Here is a 20,401-nt window from a genome sequence, read left to right as displayed (position 1 = left end):
ACACCATGTCCACAAACTGAGATTCTGGTTTGGCTTTTATCCTAAGTCACATGGCCAGGCTCATTAAAGAGTCGATATTGACTTTTAGGATTGCCACTTCCAAAAGGTAACACTAGTGTTCAAGTCTTCTTTGTCTCTGAACAGAAAATTTGCACATTTAATTTTCTAGAGGAGTATGCATGGCAGATAAGTTTTCTTACTCTGGCATGCCAGGCTTGGCTTGTCAGTATATAAAGGAGAAATCTTACCCCTTAGATCCCAATCTTAGGGGTAGAAACATCAGACACCTCAACACACCCCGTTGGTGCCATTTAGGTGCATGGTCCAACGTATCTGGATAAGCTTCATGGCTTCCAGTGAAAGGTAAAAGCCATAGCACAGATAACAAGATCTATGATATGTGAACTAACAGCAATGGCTAAAATACGAGTATATATTCCATAGTCAACGAAAATCATGAAGCGAGTCACCAAAGTCATCTAGAATGACCGGTCAGTGGTGTGCAGAAGAACGTAGACATCACTACTCTCGTCATGAACCTGGAGACACAGTAAAAAACAAGTAACTTCATTATAGTTAAGTCTTCTGTATTTCAAATTGATTACTGAAGACGGGGCATTTTATTAAAGGTTCACTTTATTCCTCATTAAGCGTAAGAATCTACTAAACCGTTAAAATAAGGGCTATTAGACCTGGCACCGTTTAAAAGAAGGTTTCAAAAGCAAGAGGAAATGTGCATGCAAAACCGATTTCTTTCAGAACAAAATGTACAGCATAGGTGGATTTATTTTTTTTCTCCCCTCAGATGAACCGTTTGTGCAAAATGAATATTTATGTTAACAGTAAAAGAGGCTAAATGAATAAACGTGTGACGAAAGGATGCATATATATATACACTACTTTTATTATTTTTGGAAAACTCATTAGTACTCTGTACAGCATCATGGTTGCCTTTCCACCTAGGATAACATTACCATGAAGCTTTGGATGTTGTCCCAGTGTTTGTGTGGAGCGTTTGTTTTCGAAGTTTGGAAGAAATCCCTAACTAATCTGCTTCCTATGAATTTGTCCTTGCGTGCATGTTGGAGATAAGGAATTTATATCGAGAGCACGAACAGTGGTGGGCATTGAGGTCAGTGATATACTCTTATAAGGGGAAAGTGTTGGTAATGAAGGGAGCATGTCTTGTAAAACAACAGCTATTAACCTGTAGATATGGGGTTAATCTGCAGATTAATAGTGTTCTGACACTGTGCGGTGCCGGCACTTAGAGCCCCGCTGCCGGGAGGAAATGAGCTTTATTTCCCCGGCAGTGTTCGGCATTCAGTCATGGGGGTGGCGCCAGTAAGGTTTCAGTTACCGCACTCCCGGCACTGACTGACAGCCAGCTCTAATGCTGAGCTGCGCGTCAGGGTTGGGGTTACAGGAAAAGAAAATCCCGGCACTCACGTGTTGATAATCAGTTGATTTATTCCACAACTCACACAAGACGTTTCAGCCTGTCCAAGGCTTTTTTCAATTGCGTCAGGGTTGGGGTTACAGCCGCCGCTCCCTACGCACAGAGCAATGACTGAAACCGTGCAGGAACCACATAGAAAAAGTGAGCCTGCCGGGAGGAATAAAGTTAATTACCTCTCAGCAGAGGGTGCTGTATGGAGTCAGAACGCTCTTAACCTGCAGATTAACCCCATATCTGCAGGTTAAAGGGAATCTGTCAGCAGGTTTTTGCTACCTCATCTGAGAGTAGCATAATATAGGAAAAGAGACTCTGAATCCAGCAATGTACCACTTACTTTACAGGGTGCAGACGTTCTGGTACAATCAGTTTTTAGATTTAGCAATGCAGCAGAGCTGAGAAAGCTAATCCCACCCACACCATGCTCTTTATGTACAATGCCCATAGACAGTGAGCTGCTTATCACAGGAGGGGGCGGCATCGGATGAGAGCAATGATAATCACCAGGTGATAAAACCTTCAGCGTAAGTAAATGACAGCATACAGCCTGACATATTGGTGAATTCAGTATAGAAACCCCTATCTTATACTGTACTCAGATTACTCGGCAAAAATCTGATTACAGATTCCCTTTAATAATGTTAATTTACATGTCAGGTTCCCTTTAAGTCGAGTTCAGTGTCCAGTAATCATCCTTTTGAAAGAAATCCAGTAAAAAAAAAAAAAAAAGACACTAGTGCAATTTCAAATTGATGCACTGGTGCCTACACAACATTCTTGTCTGGCTAAAAAATAAACCGATTGCTGCTTAATCTTTTTATTAACAGACAGACGAACCTGTCTGATACAACATGTATCAGACACTTGCTGAATGAGATCAGTCATATATGTTTAACTCTGAAACTCTGTGGTGTTTCAGAAAAAAAATAACATTGTTTCAAAGCCGCCGGGGACAGAGCCGCACCGGAGAATGGGCGGACAGACGGGTCCCTGTTGGGTTTGTGGCGCCCTGTGCGCATTGGTGCCACAGATCCCAGAGGGGTGCATGGATGGAATTCTCCCCAGTGGCCTCAATACATACAGACACCTCCACCCAAGTCCACTAGATGGAGTCCTGTCAGGTATATAAATACTGAGGGGTGGAGTTCAGGAAGGCAGTCAGTGGGGAGCAGACAGTGCGACACCATGCTGCAGCTCCAGGCAAGCTGAAGTCTGTGTGGCTGAAGGCCAGGCTAGGCCCAAGCTGTGGGCTAGTCTGGCCAGTGATAGCGTGGAGCGGGCTAGAAGGCAAGTGAGAGTTCCTGTCAGGCACAGACAGGGACAGAACTCAGAGTCTGCTCAAGGAGTCTGCATGAGAGAGTCTGCAGACTGAGGAGAAGAAGGAGAAACGCATAGGGGGCAGAGGAGCATAACAGGCTCACCCCGAACCATATACCGGACACCGGGTCCGCGCCTACAGGGATCTTTATGACCAGTAAGAACAACCGGAATCCCTGGAGAACTACAAGTCCCAGGTTAACCAACCGCTGACCACAGCAACAGGGTTAGGTACCAATAAGGCTCCAGCGACCAGGAATAGTGGTAACCAGGAGAAAACCCTACCGCCAGGTCAGTAGGTACAAGAAGGAAGCAGTAAGCAAGCCAGGCAGGCCCGAAGCTTAGAGAGTAAAAGACACAGATCAGGAGGCCTTACACCCGCTCACTGGGGAGAGTCCAGAAATGTACCCTTCGCCCTGAGTGCCCTGGACCATATCTGCATCACCACCAGTAAAGGTATTGAAGTTTACCCTTGTGTGTGTGCCTGTACTTCCTCTGGGACCGTCCTGCCGTCTCCCTCCTGCTTCCACCATCTTTCTACATCTCTACACTGCCCTGAGGCCTGCTCCACCTGTGGGGAGCCGTCCCATCATAGCGGCCCCTAACATCAGCCTCAGTGGATTGTCGCAGCGCTGGTAACCTCTTACCAGAATCCACAGGTGGCGTCACGAATTATTCTAAAACCCCTATAAATATAATCATTCACCTTTTTCAAGAGTGACCCCAGGGTACAGGCCCGGTAGCCGACTACCGCGACATCCCCAAGACCAAGCAAAAAGGCCGGGGCGCCGAGTCGTCCCCATCCCCTGGGCGTGTCATCTCCTCCCCGTCCACTGCCCTGGGGTGACAAGTCTCTCCATACACACGCCGAGAGACCTGTCAGTCATTGGAAGCAGGGAGGGAGAAGTCCCTGGGGACCCACATGCGCAACTAGTCTCCCGTGCGGCTCGGTTCCCGGCGGCTATTAAGCTATATTTCTCGAATAAATGCCGCATCGCTTCAGAGTTAAACATATATGGCTAAAAACATGCAGCCAGGGTCTGATACATGCTACCCGTGAATCTGGCATCATGTATTGGCTGTCAGGTTCCCTTTAAATCACTGATCTCAACGTAAATGGATCAGTTTTAGGCTAAACTTGCATTTAAAATAAATTGTCCAATTTTCATCCAGAGAATTAAAAAAATTATTTTTCATCTGTATTATCATCATCCGTACAGCATTCGCATTATACATCTTAATATAATGACATTTTTATGATCACATACATTTTCCTATGTTAAGAATTGTAATGTACCCCTATAAATCAGACACTGTACTGTTGATTCGCATGGGATGTCTTTTTTTATTTTTGCGCACACAGAAGGGCGAGTCTCATCCGAAATACAGAGGAGAAATAGCGCATGCTGCGGTTTTCTTTCACAAGGACATTAGGTCCGTGTAGAATAGAAAAAAACAAAAAACAGTCATCTGAACAGCCCAACTGTATAGCATCGGTCTGAGTGCTGTCAACTTATTCCCAAAGACAGCATTCAGACCGAAAATAAGCATTGAAAATCCGCTAAAAACATGTATTTTATGCTGCATTTTTCCTGCCAACACATCACACCCGTAACATTTTCATTTTCGGTTGATGGAGCGGTGTGTCTGCTTATTTTTTGGGGGAAAAGATGATGCTTTTATTGATACCATTTTGCTATTGCTTCTTACAGCATTTTGTGGGAATGCAGAGCCCAAAAAAACGTAATTTTGGCGTTCTTGAATTGTTCTAGTTTACTGTTATCTATCAAAATATAAAAAATAACCCGATCGGTAAGATTGTTTTTTTTTATATTTTGATAGATTGGACTTTTCTGAGCGCCACGATACTACATATGTGCATTTAAAAAAAAAAAAAAACTTATTATCTTTATTTTTAATGGTGGGATAAGGGGGGTTATTTGAACTTAAGGGTTTTTTTAGTCTTCATATTTTTTAGAACCTTTTTTTTATACTTTTCACTGTTCTTAATAGTCCCCTTAGGGGACCTGAAGATGCGAACATCTGATCGCTTCTCCTATATACAGCAATGAGCCACTATTGCTGTAAATAGTAAAACATTACTGTCTCCTTTGAAGCCTGGCCACAGGCTGGGTTTCAAAAGAGCTCTGTAATGACAAGCACGAAGGTCTTCAACAGACCCCCGGCTGTCATACCAACATATTGGCGACCCGTGATTAAGTTATGGGCGTGCCGATGGGCGCATGGAATGACGCGCCCCCATTGCCGGTGCATTTTACATGCCGCTGTCAGAGTTTGACAGCAGCATTTAACAGGTTAACAATCGCGAGCGGAGTTCCACTCCACTCGGAGTTGTTAGGGGCAGGTTGTGGCTGTGACACACAGCCATCACCTGCAGAGTATGGGGCAAGCTCAACCCGTGAGCCCGCTCCATACACCCGTTTCCAACTTGTGCCGTACGTGTAGGGCGCATGTCGTGAAGGGTTTGATATTTGCTACAACGGCGTCAAACGGATCATTACTGGACATATGAACTCAGCCTTACATGTGCAGCAGTAAATATACGTTTTATGAATAACTATGGATAATTTTTTGCTTTTCTTTTAAAGTAAATAAAAATGCTCAAAAATTAATTAAATATAATACTTTTGTTTGGAGGTTACAAAACTTTGGCACAAAGTAAGCAAGCCGATAGAGGATGTAAATATAAGACAAAGATTCGAGAGGTGGGCGAATTCTTCCTCCTCTGTAAGCCACTATAATAGATCTCACACATCTTTAGACTTTCTTCTGTAAGCTTTTGTTGTCTACAAATTTAGACGGTACTAGTAAATGTGCCCTTGGATTTGAACCCAGGACCTCAGCGCTGCAAAGCAACAGTGCTAACCACTGAGCCATCGTGCTGCCTAACTACATTGAAACTATATACGTTATATAGACTTCTTAGATTTGACGATGCCAGTGCAGTAACTTTAAAAATCCATTTCAGAATGGCTGTAAAATAATTTCTAAAAGTTTAACTCAATCTCGCCTTATTGAAAGCTCATCACTGTCCTCTTCCCTTCCGCTGCTGAGATCTCACACTGCTCAGTACCAGCTGCAGCTGTTAGTCAGGCTGAGTGGGTGGGTGGAGACTGAATATATTTGGACTCATGATCCATTTCATTCTATAGCTGGACTTCCCCTAATATCAGGATTATACAGCCATTCTGACATGGATTTTTCAAAATAAGTACACCAGTCTCTTCAGGTATAATAAATCTATTGGCATTGTGAAATCTGGTGACAGCTTTAATAATTATTTCGTTCAAATTCTAATTAAAAATCTCAGTTTCATCATGTATAATGTCTAAAAAAGCAGAACTCAATATTTGGGGACTGGGAACATCCAGATGTCGATGTCTAATGGAACGGCTCGAAGGACCCATCAAATTCAAGCTTATCCTAACAAACTGATGCTCACATTTTGGAATTTGCCCACAAACCTCCCTGCTCAAATGTAGTAATATAGGATTGCGCTACAAACCTCCAATACTACGATTTCCACTCAACAAAAAAGGAAGACAAGCTGCAAATTAAAAAGGAGGGTAGACTTTTTGGCAAAGGATATAATATGCTTTTTTTTTTTTTTCTCAGTCTCGCCGAATTCCATACATAATTCCAATTATTTGCATCCTTTCTATGCTGAATTTTTGCATTCTGAATTGACGTTACTATTACCATTACAAAAGGAAAAATTCACGAAGCATGTAAACATTAAAGGTTCCAAAGGAAGACCCGATGCTTCCAGGAACGTGTGACCTGTCATGTCTTGTCTGTGCACAATGCCCGGGTTTCAATCTGGATTCAATGAAGACTCCAGACTCATAACATTTCTTAATATCTGGCATGAAAACGGAGACGCCAAAGATGTAATGGATGTCTAGTCTAGAAAATACATGACAAAAAGTATCCAGCATTCCATAAGAATACATTTTAGCCTTTTTGCGCATGTCAGTTCCGCTCTACAGAACTCACTGGCAGTGAACATTGTTAAAATACTTTAAATGAAAGCTAAAGTTTTTCTAATAACGAAGGATTTTGCACAAGTTAACAGTTTTCTTTAGATACACCAAGGAAAGCAAAGATGACTTACTCTTTAACTTTTATACTCTGATACTGATCTATCACATAGCTGTACTATACTACCTAACATTACCTGCCTGACTGTTTCCCTGCTTTTGTGCCAACTGTAAAGCTTAGTGGAGGAAGGATCAAGGTTTTTTTTAGATAACTAATATTTCCAACTTTATGGAAACATTTTGGGGAAGGCCCTTTTCTGTTCCGGAATAGTGAGCACAAAGAAAGGTCCATAAAGAAATGGTTGGGTGAATTTGGAGTGGAAGAACAAAACTGGTCGCACAGAGCCATGACCTCAACCCCATCAACACCTCTGGGATGAACAAGGACAGAGATCACTAGCCAGACCCTCTTGTCCAATGTCTGACCAGATAAATGCTCTTTTGGATGAATAGGAAAAAAATTCTCATAAACACCAGCCAAAATGTTGTAGAAAGTCTTCCCAGAAGAGTGGAAATTGTTATAGATGTAAGGGGTGGAACAACTCCTTAGTAATGTATATGGATTTATAAATAGGATGCCATAAAAGCTCCTGTACTACCTTAAAGGGGTATTCCCATCTCCAAGGTCCTATCCCAATATGTAGTAGGTGTAATAAGAATAATATTAGCAAATACCTCCAATTAGAAATGTAGTATAGTTCTTCTGATTCGCTATGTCTCTTTCCTCATGTGCAGGGCATTGCAGGACCTTAGGTATCCATGGTTATGACCACTGATAGCTAGCTAGTCGTTAATGGACGTGACCATGGATACCTAAGGTTGGGCAATGCCTGCACATGAGGAAAGAGACACTGCGAATCAGAAAAACTATACTACATTTCTAATTGGAGATATTTGCTAATATTATTATTTTCACACCTACTACATTTTGTGATAGGATCTTGGAGATGGGAATAATCCTTTAATGCTTTCACTGATGTAGTGTATTTTTATGAAGTGGTCAACACAGAGGCTGTCTGCTTAAAAGGAATCTGTCACCAGGTTTTTGCCACCTAATCTAAGTGCAGCAAAATATAGAGACAAATACCCTGATTCCTGCGATGTGTCACTTACTAGTGTAGTTTTCATAAAATCATATTTTATCAACAGGAGACTAATCGCTATAAGACTAGTAGCCCTCCATATTCATGAGCTCTGTATAACCCCGTCCCCGACACGGATTGGCTGCTTTCTGTGTACACTGTTCATAGGCAGAAAGCAGCCAATCAGTGGTGTGGGTGGGGTTATGTATAACTCAACATTTAGAGAACTGATAAATCTGCAATAGATATCAAAGTAACAGTAAGCAGCCCAGTAAGTGACACATCATTGGAATCAGGGTCTCTGCCCCTACATTATGCTGCTCTTAGATTAGGTAGTTAAAAAATGAATGACAGATTCCCTTTAATAAAATAATTTTTGTTAAAACATCCCCCAACGAGAAGCTCATTCCAGTGTGTCCTGCTTCTGGGACTCATAGCAATAAGCTGTAATATATAGGAGCCATTCAGTAAGTGTTCAGTTTGTCTGAAGCGCCTCTTAAGGGGAAATGAAGTATTACACAGTACAATGCCGATAAGTACAACTATTACAGGGAAGTAAAGGAGTTGTAAAGGATTAAAAAAGAAAAAAACACAACTCCTTTCTTTCATTTTTATGGCATTTTAGCTCCATTGAAACTAATTAGGCTGCGCTTCAATATTACAACAACCCTGTGGACGGGTGCGGCACCGAATTTTGTCATATGCGGAGAGAAGATGCTTCAGTTTAGCAGTCATATGTTCCTGAGATGTACTAAATTGTTAATTATAATCCAATTTTCAATGTAAGAACAGTTCCTTGCAGATTTTCAGAAAGTACAGCTTTGTCAATCATAACAGCCTTTTATTAAAAGGCAAGGACACTAGCCCCAATTCTCCATCTTCTGCGGTTTTCATCAGTTGTCATAGTAACTTGGCCTTACATGATAAAGGCTGCAATCAGGAGAGGTGCTGTTTATCTCCTATCATGTAATGCAGATCCTGCGATATACAGACAAGAAAAACTAAACTGGATTGTTCTCAAGTGAAACTCACGTGTATTTCTGGTGAGACACGGGACACAAATTGAAGGAATGAAGAGGAAAACACTTGGTGACTATAGAAAAACAAATCTGCAGCATTTTAGGAATATGTGGCATAATAAGAAAATGCTGCTGTCCTGTATGCACGGGAAATACTACCGGATTTTTCAGACTATAAGACGCACTCCCACCCCCCTCCCCCAAAAAAAATTTAGGAGGAAAATGGGGGTGCGACTTATAGTCAGAATGTAGCTTACCTGGAGGCGGCGCGGGGTGACAGGAGGCAGGAAAGGTGTCGCCTCTTAAAAAAAGGAGGCTCATACAAATGCGGAAGACCCTACCCACAGTCCCACCCTGATGCACGAAGTGGCTATTGTACCAAAACTTCTACAGGTATCCATTAAATCAGTATTTTTCCTATTTTCCGCTTTTAAAACCTAGGTGCGTCTTATAGTCTGAAAAATACGGTAGGTCTTTGTTCACACTGGCTTCATGTTTGCCCAGGCAAGCATATGACGACTGATGGACCTAATTAATTGCACCCAGAACTTTGACAATCAGAACTGAGGAGCAAACTGGGATATTTTTACAGCAAAAGTGATAAAAACCCTGGCAGATCATACCACAAGTGAACATACCCTTAAAGGGGTTATCCAATGCTCGGACAACACCTTCTCAGTTACTATATGTAAAATTAAAACAGCCATTACTCATTTTCAGTGCTGATGCTGTTTAAGAGATTTTGGGAGTGGGTCTCTGTGACGCTGTTTGGCGGTGGGTCTCTGTGACATAATGTCAGGGGAGATCCTGTGCAAACATCGGGGAAACAGCAGCGGGACTGGAGGCGGGTGCAGGCAGTTTTATTTTTACATGGAGGAATATTGTAATGAGAGGTGGTTGTCTGAGGTAGTGGACATAAACCCCTTTAAAAAGAGGTCATCTGCATTTAAGAGCTTAAGTTAGCTGAAAAATATTTTAGACAAATTAAAAGCAAACATTGCTCATTAAAGAGTAAATAAACAGTCTTTTTTATAGAATTATTGATCAGTCTTTTCAAAGTTTTCAATTTTTGTAATATACTTTATTACCTTTTTTGCTTCCTTTTGCAAACACTATGCTGCAGTGCTGCTTCAAGAACAAGCTCCTGCTCCTTTAGAAGCTCCTTTCACCTGCTGCTCAGCAAGGTCTGTACACTGCATCCAAAAACTCTGTATACAGGACATCCCCTATCGCAGCCTCTCTGCTCCTCTCTTAATACAAATTTGCAAAGTTGCTTGTTTTTACCCATTTATGATGATGAGAAAACCCCTCAACCTTCTATATCTATTTACCTGCAGAAATAATGGTAATCTACATGCAAATAACAGTTTAAACATGTTTTGCTGTATTACTAGAAGGCTACTGGGAGAAAATTTAATTATTTTCTCCCTGCAGCTGCTCCCTTATATTTTCTCCTTGCAGCTGATCCCTTATATTTTCTCCCTGCAGCTGCTCCCTTATATTTTCTCCCTGCAGCTGCTACCTTATATTTTCTCTCTGCAGCTGCTACCTTAACAGTGATGGCCCCCATGCAGTGGGCCGTTCTAGTCACAGCTCACTGAGGGCGCTGTATCCCTCTCGCTGCACCTTGACTGGCAGACTGCTCTGCAGAGCAGGCTCAGTCTAGGTTCAAGGGAGGTGATTACAGAACATTCAATGTATAATCAGCGGTGACTAACAGCTCCCTGCCCCGCCCCAATGACTGTAAGTAAGTAGCTACAGGGAGAATATATTTTTATTTTTTCCCAGTAGCCACCCTTCCAGAAACACAGCACAACATGTTTAAACTGTTATTTCCATATAGATGACTTACATAATTTTTTATTACATACATATTATTTTCTCCCTTTAGACGTGCTTGGATAAATAATAATCCATGTTTTGTTGTATTATCCGCAGAATATAACTAAATGTGAAGGTAAATAGCATTTTAGGAAGTGACAGGTTCCCTTTAAATTTTAGTTGTAATGTATTTTATGTGAAACAGTCAAATCCCACCTTTTGATGTAACCTGGGTCTGGGTCTGGGTCTTCAGTGTCTTTCACATGCTTATCTGCTTGAACCCGTTTACAACAAAACCTGCAGGAAACAGCAAAACATCATATAAAATTATTAATGGGGAAAAGACCAATAACATTCCATTGCATTTATATAAAAAATGCCGCCTTTATTCACTGTCTTGCTTGGATAACTTAGCGTTGCGGTGAACAACCCAGCTGTTCATGAGTGATCAAAGAGAAATTAACCCTTGATCTTTATTTTATATCTATGACATTGTATAATCATCACATTCTGCCTTCAGAACCTGCAATATAGAGATAAGCGGCGCCTCAGTTTTTCTGGTCTACCTGTGACTGTCAAGAATGCTCCTAATTTTCAGAAAGTTCTTTAACAGCTTTAGTATTATGTAGTTCTGGAACCCAGCTGCTGCAGAACATCATTATACATACCTCAAATGAACCCCACTGCCTTTTTAAATCAGGATATTGTTGTTACACATCCATCAAATAATAGTGGACAAGAGGTTCCCCTTTACTGTTTCAAAAGCTATTGTTCTGCATCCACTAAAGGTGTGTAGTATAAGAAATAACATACCACCACTCATCCACGGTTTCTATAAGATTTATATAGTTTCTACTTTTCTTATAATTCACAGAAGTAGTACACAATCCCATATACATCCACAGTTGTGTCCCTTACCTTTCCTCTTGGCTTGACCAATTCTAAGATGTGTGGTACAAGAGAACCAGCTTTGAAAAAAAATAATATTTGGCGATACTCTGTTGGGAGATGTTTTTGCTATATGTGTCCACCCAGTGGTTGTCATGTGTGTTGCAGGTTTTTTTTTTTTAGCAAGTAACAGTAATGTAATGAAGTTGGAGTCCTTGATGAAATACGTGAAAGGATATGATAAAGGAGACATACAGTTCAGCTGATGTATAAGTCGGGCATGTATCCTTCATCAATACCAAAAAAAAAAACCCTTTTTTGATAGAACCTTTAGTTTTAAATGCTAAAAGCTCTGCTAAGTATATTCCCAAGTCACTGTTACAGTCTGAAGTAGAAAATAAGTGAGAAGACCAAATTTGTAACATGAGACTCATTACGTTCCGACAGAAATGAAAATAAACACATTTTCTAATGAATTATGGTTTGTGTCCTTGCCAGTCTAACATCACTGTGGAGCGAATCGGGATGATTGCCTCAGATGTTAAGATTGCCGAGTGCCTTCGGGTTAATCACAGCATTGCAAATAACTTTCATACACGCCAGGATACTTGACAAACAAGTGCGTTACTATTAAGTCCTAAAAATATGTGCAATTCTGCCAAGTGGTGAAGAGTTCTCAGATCGGCAAAAAGAATCTTATGGGATGCAAAAAAACAATAAATAAATCGGGACGTGTACTTAGCCTAAGGCCAGCTTCATGCGTCCAAAATTAAGGCCGAGTACAGACCGCGATGTCCAGACCGCCTGCAGAGCCTCATGACCTGAACTCAACAGTCTCATATATGCCTATTCAGAACACCCACGGACACAGTGAAGACATGGGGGTCCGTACTCGGACTGTCAATGTCAAACATGGGAAAGCAGCCTTAGAAAAATTCCACCTGACAACCCATCAGCTCTAAAAGAACATTGGGCCAACGTGATCCTCTGGGATGTCCTTCCTGCAGGTCTAAGAGGGTCATACATGATCAAGGTCTATCTCACTGGTGTTTTTTCAACAGGTGTCATTCACCAACCAACCCTGAGCCTGCAAAAGTCTATGACAGAGCTACATGTACTGCAGCTGGAAGAACCTCACCGGAGACGTAAGTAGAAATGAGCGAACCTGAACTGTAAAGTTTGAGGTTCGTACCGGACATCTAGTGTCCGATGCTGAACTCTGAACGCGAACTTCTCCTAGAAGTCCGTTTTACAGCTCGGGAGAGAGAGAGAGGTTTTTCAGATCCAAAGCTCAGGTCCGCATTGATTTCAATGGGGTTAAGGTTCAAGCTTGGATACAGTTCTGGTACCCAAACCGAACTTTGGACTAAAGTTTGGTCAGGTGCCAGAACCAGAATTTCCCATGGTCCACTTATCCATAGACATAAGCACGCTATGCATAACTCATCATCAAGAAACAATTATTCTAGCAAGAAGTATCATGGCAATATGGTGTCCGATGGAGCGTGCCATGGTTTTCATGCAGACCTTTTTCCTGTTAGATTCCATTGGTTGCTCCATCAGACCCCGTATAACAAAAATATTAGGACTGCCCAGACTCCAATGGGTGCCATATTAAGGCTCCATTCAACACCAACGTATTAGGCCGTGCTTACACATTGCAGAATATTTCTGAGGGGGATATGGTCACAAACCCGCCACAAATTTGCAGACAGAATCCGCTTGTGTTACTTGCGGATTTCACCCTACTCTATTACAAAGCATTAAAGAGGTTGTCCACTACTTTCACATCGATGCCCTATCCATATGATAGGGCATCAATGTATGATCGGCCGGGGTCCCACACACAACGCCGATCAGCTGTTATCGGTGGTGGCGGTCGCTGGCCGGAAGTCCTTACCTGCGGTGCTGGGCCGTCAAGTTGTAGTGGCCGCCGTGAGGTACTGCACATCTGCCTTCTACTGAATTGAATGGGAGGCAGATGTGCAGTAACAAGCGCCGGTCACTGCAACTTGACGGCCAAGCACCGCAGGTAAGGACCTACGGCCGGTGGCAGCTGCCACCGGCACTGATAACAGCTGATCGGCGGGGGACCCCGGCCGATCATACATTGATGCCCTATCCTATAGATAGGGCATCAATGTCAAAGTAGTGGACAACCCCTTTAAATTAGGTGAATTCTGCAATGAAACGCCACAAAAGAATGAGAGCATGCGGCAGATTTTAAGTCCCCTCCCACCCTTTCATTTTCTTGCTGATTTTTTTAACCCCCCCGCAACATGTGAAAGCGATTCTGAACACCCCATTTAGGGTGCATTCACACATCCGTGTAAATGTCAGTGTGCTGCCCAGTTTTTAACAGACATCACGCAGACCCACTGAGCATGTCCTAATCTGATCCTCAACATTGGACCGGAAAAGGATATGTTCTGAGTGTCATCAATCTCATTCTCTGATCCGTCATATTCACAGATGAATGAAAAGATCCATGAAACTCTATGGGTCCAAGAGATATATAAAAATCGGACATCACTTGGACATTTCATATAGATGTATGAATGCAGCCTTACTTGTACTGTATATTGTTGCAGATTCTGCAAATCTGCAATATTTGAACTTCGCTTTATAGATCCATTAAATAGTTTTGTTCATTACTTCAAACAGTGTACATATTTAGCCTGTGTGCTCTTTAAAAGTAATCTGTCAGTAGGATAAACTCTCTGAAAGGGAACCTGTCACCAGATTTTTTATTTACCAACCAACATCTAAATCAGCACAGTACATAGTAGTCTAGAAACAAGAGATTTCAGCTTCATGATAAAAATATAATTTTTATTCAATCAAAAAATATAAAAACAACATTTAAAAAGACAGGACAACAACAAAAATGGAAGAGGACACATGCATTAGCGGGATTATAATCCCCGTACAGGCTGTCAATAATATAAAGATGAAATTATGACAGATATAGATAAATAACAAGTCACACATTGATATATGGAACAGGCAATATAAATGCAATAAAGGCAATGAGCATATCCATAGTGTCTCTAATGAAGAAGCGTTGGCGAAATGCACTTTGTTCTGCCCTACTGCGTGCAGAGCCTAAAACATAAAGGTTGAATGCGCACTTATGTTTTAGGCTCAGTCCGCCGAAGGTGTGGAGGCACAAGCCGGCAATGTCTCTGCGCAGGCTCCAGATTTTGCCCGGCCACGTAGATGACGCAGGAGGGACGGCGATCTGAAGCCGGGAGGAGGGATAGACGCCTCAGCAAGGACACCTAATGGACTGGACTGGCAGGATTTACATGAAGCGTGGGAGAATTTCAAAAGGTTTTTTTGGCGTATACAGGGGGGGTAGTTAAGGGGTCATATACCACTCTATGAAATGCAGCACAGGCGCTGATTAAGGTGCAAGTCTTAGTTCAGACATGAAAAAGCTGGTGGCAGGTTCCCTTTAAGCTGTCTATATGGGCATGTACGTCATAGAAAGGTGAATAAAATTATATTTTAATAACTGCAATCCGATGTCTTATTCCAGAAAAATCAGTTTTTTATTTATATGTAAATGAGCTGTTAAGACCTATGGGCTGGACATAGATCTTCCTGAAAATCTGCCTCCAGGGATTATTTTTCAATAAAAAGGAAGAGTTACCAGTGTGAGACATGTAATGTGAGTGAGACATGTAGATCAGGAGAATGGGCTGTCATACTGGCATGGCTCCCTTTGCTCTGGAGGCAGATTCTCAGGTAGATCTATGTCCGGCCCATAGATCTTAACAGCTTATTTACATATTTAAAAAAAAATGATTGCTCTGGAATAAGACATCAGATCGCAGATATGAAGTTATCAATATATTCAACTTTCAATGACCTGTATTACCATATAGATGGCTTAGGAGGGTTGATGCTTCTAACAGATACCCTTTAAATGTACTGTACAGAAAGTAGCAAAATAAATACTGAAAAAAACTTTCAATTAAAACTGTTTCCAATAACCTAAAATATCAGATACTGCAAATGCACAAGCACTTCACTTAAAGCAGGTACCTAGCTATATGGACACAGCTCAACATCACTGGGATGTGCCAAGGGGCTAAAATTGCAGTGAATTACCAAGTGCAAATGTAGCATGAAAGATTCTCATGCTACAGTAAAGAGCACTCCACTCATTAGTCACACAGTCCTTACAGTGCTGCTGCTGTAATAATACCCTATAATTTACCTTTAGTAGGGAAGAGACTAGCCAGCAATTTTAAGAATAGATTCAAGGATGTATTGCTTATTTTTATAGTCGAAAATTTAGAAAAGGCAAAGGCAGAAATCTCAATGAAAATCGTAATAAACTGGTGTTATACCCTAGTAAATTATAAGATTTCTCTGCTATACGTAACATTTCCAGAAGTCCAAAAAAAATGTTTTGTTTTTTTTTAAACAAGCCCACTCTAGTTTCGGTTTCCTGGCAAAAATTGCAAAAAAAAAATACAATTAAAAGTAAGAAAAAAAATCATTTTCTACCTCATTTTTTTTTTTCATTTTGTCAAAGCGATTGCTGAGTAATGTAAGCAAAGTGGGAACTAAAATTACAGGATAAAGTCAAGCCCTTCAGATTAGTGCTGATATGATGGAAAACTCCTTTCCTGCGCTTAACTTTGGCACCAGGTACTTCCTTTCCTGTAATGGTCAATTTCATTTTACCATGTCCAACGCGCTTCAAAAGAACACAACTTGGAAGGAAAATTCAGAGCGGTGATAGAGATATTAAGATATTATCCCAGATAGTGGAACATATTATTTATTATGTACTGTCTGTAAAATGAAGAAAAAATCCAAGTGCTGTAAAATAGTGAAACCCCCCCCCGAAAACTCTGCAATTGTTACTTGGGTGCTGTTATGAGACATAAAAATAACCTGACAACATAATACTATAGGTCAGTATGATTACAGTGATAGTTTGTCTTACGTGGTAAAAAAAAAAAAAATTATAATAATTTTTGTTTGTGTCGCTATTTTCAGACACCTGTAACTTTTTTTTTAGCTCATCATTGATGGATTTGAATGAGGGCTATTGTTTTGCACATCAAACTAACTTTTATATTGATACTATTTTGGGGTACGTTTTGAAAGCTTTTTTATTACATTTTCTTTTTTCTTAGGGAATTGTAGTGACCGAAAAATGCTAATTCTTGCGCTTCTATTCTTTTTCCCATTTCGGCATTTGCTATTTGGGATTAATATTTTTATATTTTATTAGTACAGTAAATTATACACTCAGCAATGTCAAATATGTAACTTTTTTTTTAACATTTCGCTATCTACGTTTGGGAAAAAGGGGATGACAGAGAGAGAGAGACATACACACACACTTTTTTTTTTTAATTAGTTCCAATTAGGTGACTTGAATCTGCAATTTATCGTTCACCCATGCAATACATTGCATTGCAATACAATACTATTGCAGTGTATTGTGAAATAAGTAATCTCCTATGAAGCCCAAAAAATTGGAAATCTCACATGGCAGAAATGGGGTCTTTCGGAAGGACCTGGGATGCGGTGGCAACTGAATAGCAGGGGTGATAGCTGCCATTTTGACGTGTTTTAAATGCCACTTTCATGCTTGACAGCAGTATTTCAGAGATTAAACTAATACGATAAGATCTAGCTCCCATCGCACCAGTTTCTGCCAGGTGACGGCTGTGTCAAACTGCTGTTACCCATAATGCATGAAGCGGGCTGAGCTCCTGCACCCACTCAATACAGAGATAATGTACGGCAGCCATCGCTAAGGGGTTAATGAAAGTCTGTAAGCACATGACTGTTCAAACAAAGCACAGGAGCAAGGTGCACCCTGGATGTGGTCCACATCAACAGTTCAGTGCATCTTCCATCTGTCGGTAACTGCTCTGCGCAAGTCCCCATGACTGAAAGCCGGCGGCTTCCAGGAGGAAATAAATTAATTTTCTCCTGGTAGCCGCACGTTGAGTAATACGGCAGAGCAGCGTTATAAACTTACATCGGAAAGTAAATTGTGTTTTCCGAGGTGACAGGTTCCTTTAAAATTCAATGGCCTAATGGTTATGCACGGCAGGTAAATAAGCTGCTGCCAGAAAAGCCTTTCAAGCAGCTTATTCGGCTCTTGCCATACAACTCGGACTTTATGTTAATATTAAGGAAATCCAGAAAACATGATCTGTTGGTGGGCCCTGAGGACTGAAGTTGGTAGATCACTGGTCTAAGGTGTATGAGCACTTCTAAACTACTGACCTCTAATCGCAGTCTACGACGGACTATTGACAAGTGGAAACATCGTAACTACTGATATGGCTCTGTTCACATTGGCATTTTTTGCCTTCTCTCAAGGTGCCAGTGTTTTTTTATCAAACATTCAGTAATCTGATGAATACTGTCAAGTTAAACTCTCTGGGATCCAGCAGGACTAACTTCTTTAAAAACTAGTTCACCCAGAATCAAGCACATCCAAATATACGGTAAGTCAATGGAATCTGTCAGAATTGGTTGGGATCTATGGGAAAACTAGGAACGTAAGCCATGAGATGATGGAAGTGTGAACACAACTGAATTTGTGCACACAATATTGTAAATTGTGACAAACCTGTATTGTTATATAAAAGATATTCAGGAATAATAAAGCAGAATGATATTAAATCTTAAAAATGCCTAAAAATATTCTGCAAAGTAGCTCTTCTATGTCTGTGTCATTCTTCAAATGAAGGCTCCTTAGCTTTCCTTGAAGACCACTTAAACACTCCATCACTCAGCCGCTATCTAGAGACAGCTCTGGAGCCAGGATAGAAAAAAGAAATATGGATCTTGGCTACGCGCGTTTCCATCGAGTCTGCCGTGTTTATACAACACTGAGATTTCGAGGACTAGGACATTAAGATGGGTTCTGTGAATTTATGCAAGGTTAAAAGCATAATATTGATCTATGGAAATGGTTACAGGAATTGTCCCATCAACTTTAGACTATCCATCACGGGGTGATTTTCAGGTCTTCACAGCAATTGAAAAAATATTCAGTGGAAACAACAGCCATAGAGAACTAATGTCTTAAAGGGATTTCCAGCTTGAAGAGAAAAGAAAAAATGATGGTAAATTCACCCAAGGATCCAATCTCATTCCAGCAGTCTCAGCTGGACAACTAGCCATGATGGCACAATCACTAGTCACCTGACCACTGATGGGCTGCAGAATAAGGGTACTTGCAGTCAAGAAGTCATCGCTTCAAGCCCAGCAAAGACTGTCAGAATGGCTGTAGAGGAGATAGGAGTGGATTCCCAGGGTGAGTAGATCTTCTTTTAATCTCTATAGCTTGCCCTTTTCATTTTTTTTTAAACAAGCCGATAAAAACCCTTTAATACCTCCATTATTTTATTGCAGAGGGGAATGTTCACTCAAAGCGAATACGCTGCAGACTTTCCACCACAAAATCACTTTTGCAAAGTCTCACCCACACAATGGAGAAAAAAAAATTGCTGAGTAAATTAAGCATTCTTGATGCAAAAAAAAAAAGAAATCTGTGGCAAACCTGCAACAAAATAAAAATCATAATTTGTTGCTATTTTTTTCAATTGAGGCTTTTGCTGTAGAAAAGGCACAATGTATTAGTTCTGTGTGGACACACCCTTATGCTACTTTTCAGTTAAAGAGGAGCTTTCCCCAAATTTTTCATTTTGAACTAGACACAGGATGTAATAAATGTTGCAGAGCGGAATAAAAAGTTTTTTTGTTTTATAATTTTGCCTCTCCATTATAGAGATACTAGATGGTGGCCCGATTCGAACGCATCGGGTATTCTAGAATAGGTATGCGGCCGACGGGGCGCAATTAGCAGAGCGGCGTTTAAATTTGGCGCCCAAATCGCTGATTGGTCGCGTTAGGCAACCGCGACCAATCAGCAAAGCGGTGTTTAAATTTGGCGGCAATATCGGTGATTGGTCGCGGGCGGCAGCCGCGACCAATCTGCGAACCGTGTTAGTGAGGACTGGAGAGCGTGTTTAAATTTGGCACCAAAATCGCTGATTAGTCGCGACCAATCAGCAGAGCGGTGTTTAAATTTGGCGCCAATACTGCTGATTGGTCGCGGCCGCCGACCGCGACCAATCAGAAGAGCGATACAGAGCGGGGTTTAAATTTGGCGCCAAAATCGCTGATTGGTCGAGGCAGCCACCAATCAGCAAAGAGGTGTTTAAATTTGGCGACAATATTGCTGATTGGTCGCGGCCGGCGACCGCGACCAATCAGCAGAGCGATGCAGAGCGGGGTTTAAATTTGGCGCCAAAATCGCTGATTGGTCGCCGGCCGCAACCAATCAGCAGAGCGGTGTTTAAATTTGGCGCCAATACTGCTGATTGATCTCGGCCAGCGACCGCGATCAATCAGCAGAGCGTTGTTTAAATTTGGCGCCAATCTCGCTTATTGGACGCGTCTGGCGTCCGCGACCAATCAGCAAAGCGTTGTTTAAATTTGGCGCCAAGCTCGCTGATTGGTCGCGGCTGGCGTCCGCGACCAATTAGCACAGCAGTGTTTAAATGTGGCGGCAAGATCGGTGATTGGTCACGGCCGATATTTAAATTTGGTGCCCAAATCGGTGATTGGTCGCGGGCAGCGCCTGCGACCAATCAGCGATTTTTAACACAAATGTCCGGACCTTTGTAACACCATGCTGATACTGTGGGGACATCAGTGGCTAGGGTGTGAAGGGATGACCGGGGAGCGGCGCTGCGGGTCGGGATA

At 41.5% G+C, this 20,401-nt stretch overlaps 1 protein-coding gene across 2 annotated transcripts in view; it reads right to left on the bottom strand.

Annotated features, from left to right (window-relative positions):
* Positions 1–20,401, bottom strand: part of MRTFB (myocardin related transcription factor B) — a 322,168-nt gene that overhangs the window by 238,077 nt on the left and 63,690 nt on the right. For both annotated transcript variants that reach the window (XM_073647701.1, XM_073647702.1), the window contains one exon: positions 10,973–11,053. The gene's annotated coding sequence lies outside the window, so the exon portion shown is untranslated. The remainder of the gene's footprint in view (positions 1–10,972; positions 11,054–20,401) is intronic.

This window comes from Phyllobates terribilis, unplaced genomic scaffold (assembly GCF_046119375.1).
Source record: "Phyllobates terribilis strain yellow unplaced genomic scaffold, ASM4611937v1 Scaffold_9__5_contigs__length_417890890, whole genome shotgun sequence".
Classification (NCBI taxonomy): Eukaryota; Metazoa; Chordata; class Amphibia; order Anura; family Dendrobatidae; genus Phyllobates; species Phyllobates terribilis.
The sequence above is the reverse complement of the archived record's forward strand: the minus strand, read 5'-3'. Positions and strand labels throughout refer to the sequence as shown.